Consider the following 3,216-nt stretch of genomic DNA (forward strand, 5'->3'; position numbering starts at 1 on the left):
GCGCTCGTCGCTTTTGTAGTGGTCTTCTCTTCGAAGAGCCAATGGAAATGGTAGTCCAGTGGACGTCACAGGCTTCCAGCAGCACGTGTCATACGGCCAGGTGACGAAGCTTTGTTGATATGACGCTCGCACAGCTGGGTGATCAGCTATGTTAAGCCGAAGAACTTGATGCGGAACAGGCCTGCGTGGAAGAAGCACACGGTTGTGAGTACGTCGTCGCTGTACCGTTGCCGCTGCTGCCAAAATGAAACCCTGAGCGGGAGCGCTCGTCGCTTTTGTAGTGGTCTTCTCTTCGAAGAGCCAATGGAAATGGTAGTCCAGTGGACGTCACAGGCTTCCAGCAGCACGTGTCATACGGCCAGGTGACGAAGCTTTGTTGATATGACGCTCGCACAGCTGGGTGATCAGCTATGTTAAGCCGAAGAACTTGATGCGGAACAGGCCTGCGTGGAAGAAGCACACGGTTGTGAGTACGTCGTCGCTGTACCGTTGCCGCTGCTGCCAAAATGAAACCCTGAGCGGGAGCGCTCGTCGCTTTTGTAGTGGTCTTCTCTTCGAAGAGCCAATGGAAATGGTAGTCCAGTGGACGTCACAGGCTTCCAGCAGCACGTGTCATACGGCCAGGTGACGAAGCTTTGTTGATATGACGCTCGCACAGCTGGGTGATCAGCTATGTTAAGCCGAAGAACTTGATGCGGAACAGGCCTGCGTGGAAGAAGCACACGGTTGTGAGTACGTCGTCGCTGTACCGTTGCCGCTGCTGCCAAAATGAAACCCTGAGCGGGAGCGCTCGTCGCTTTTGTAGTGGTCTTCTCTTCGAAGAGCCAATGGAAATGGTAGTCCAGTGGACGTCACAGGCTTCCAGCAGCACGTGTCATACGGCCAGGTGACGAAGCTTTGTTGATATGACGCTCGCACAGCTGGGTGATCAGCTATGTTAAGCCGAAGAACTTGATGCGGAACAGGCCTGCGTGGAAGAAGCACACGGTTGTGAGTACGTCGTCGCTGTACCGTTGCCGCTGCTGCCAAAATGAAACCCTGAGCGGGAGCGCTCGTCGCTTTTGTAGTGGTCTTCTCTTCGAAGAGCCAATGGAAATGGTAGTCCAGTGGACGTCACAGGCTTCCAGCAGCACGTGTCATACGGCCAGGTGACGAAGCTTTGTTGATATGACGCTCGCACAGCTGGGTGATCAGCTATGTTAAGCCGAAGAACTTGATGCGGAACAGGCCTGCGTGGAAGAAGCACACGGTTGTGAGTACGTCGTCGCTGTACCGTTGCCGCTGCTGCCAAAATGAAACCCTGAGCGGGAGCGCTCGTCGCTTTTGTAGTGGTCTTCTCTTCGAAGAGCCAATGGAAATGGTAGTCCAGTGGACGTCACAGGCTTCCAGCAGCACGTGTCATACGGCCAGGTGACGAAGCTTTGTTGATATGACGCTCGCACAGCTGGGTGATCAGCTATGTTAAGCCGAAGAACTTGATGCGGAACAGGCCTGCGTGGAAGAAGCACACGGTTGTGAGTACGTCGTCGCTGTACCGTTGCCGCTGCTGCCAAAATGAAACCCTGAGCGGGAGCGCTCGTCGCTTTTGTAGTGGTCTTCTCTTCGAAGAGCCAATGGAAATGGTAGTCCAGTGGACGTCACAGGCTTCCAGCAGCACGTGTCATACGGCCAGGTGACGAAGCTTTGTTGATATGACGCTCGCACAGCTGGGTGATCAGCTATGTTAAGCCGAAGAACTTGATGCGGAACAGGCCTGCGTGGAAGAAGCACACGGTTGTGAGTACGTCGTCGCTGTACCGTTGCCGCTGCTGCCAAAATGAAACCCTGAGCGGGAGCGCTCGTCGCTTTTGTAGTGGTCTTCTCTTCGAAGAGCCAATGGAAATGGTAGTCCAGTGGACGTCACAGGCTTCCAGCAGCACGTGTCATACGGCCAGGTGACGAAGCTTTGTTGATATGACGCTCGCACAGCTGGGTGATCAGCTATGTTAAGCCGAAGAACTTGATGCGGAACAGGCCTGCGTGGAAGAAGCACACGGTTGTGAGTACGTCGTCGCTGTACCGTTGCCGCTGCTGCCAAAATGAAACCCTGAGCGGGAGCGCTCGTCGCTTTTGTAGTGGTCTTCTCTTCGAAGAGCCAATGGAAATGGTAGTCCAGTGGACGTCACAGGCTTCCAGCAGCACGTGTCATACGGCCAGGTGACGAAGCTTTGTTGATATGACGCTCGCACAGCTGGGTGATCAGCTATGTTAAGCCGAAGAACTTGATGCGGAACAGGCCTGCGTGGAAGAAGCACACGGTTGTGAGTACGTCGTCGCTGTACCGTTGCCGCTGCTGCCAAAATGAAACCCTGAGCGGGAGCGCTCGTCGCTTTTGTAGTGGTCTTCTCTTCGAAGAGCCAATGGAAATGGTAGTCCAGTGGACGTCACAGGCTTCCAGCAGCACGTGTCATACGGCCAGGTGACGAAGCTTTGTTGATATGACGCTCGCACAGCTGGGTGATCAGCTATGTTAAGCCGAAGAACTTGATGCGGAACAGGCCTGCGTGGAAGAAGCACACGGTTGTGAGTACGTCGTCGCTGTACCGTTGCCGCTGCTGCCAAAATGAAACCCTGAGCGGGAGCGCTCGTCGCTTTTGTAGTGGTCTTCTCTTCGAAGAGCCAATGGAAATGGTAGTCCAGTGGACGTCACAGGCTTCCAGCAGCACGTGTCATACGGCCAGGTGACGAAGCTTTGTTGATATGACGCTCGCACAGCTGGGTGATCAGCTATGTTAAGCCGAAGAACTTGATGCGGAACAGGCCTGCGTGGAAGAAGCACACGGTTGTGAGTACGTCGTCGCTGTACCGTTGCCGCTGCTGCCAAAATGAAACCCTGAGCGGGAGCGCTCGTCGCTTTTGTAGTGGTCTTCTCTTCGAAGAGCCAATGGAAATGGTAGTCCAGTGGACGTCACAGGCTTCCAGCAGCACGTGTCATACGGCCAGGTGACGAAGCTTTGTTGATATGACGCTCGCACAGCTGGGTGATCAGCTATGTTAAGCCGAAGAACTTGATGCGGAACAGGCCTGCGTGGAAGAAGCACACGGTTGTGAGTACGTCGTCGCTGTACCGTTGCCGCTGCTGCCAAAATGAAACCCTGAGCGGGAGCGCTCGTCGCTTTTGTAGTGGTCTTCTCTTCGAAGAGCCAATGGAAATGGTAGTCCAGTGGACGTCACAGG

Source organism: Dermacentor silvarum, chromosome 3 (genome assembly GCF_013339745.2).
Source record: "Dermacentor silvarum isolate Dsil-2018 chromosome 3, BIME_Dsil_1.4, whole genome shotgun sequence".
Taxonomy (NCBI): domain Eukaryota; kingdom Metazoa; phylum Arthropoda; class Arachnida; order Ixodida; family Ixodidae; genus Dermacentor; species Dermacentor silvarum.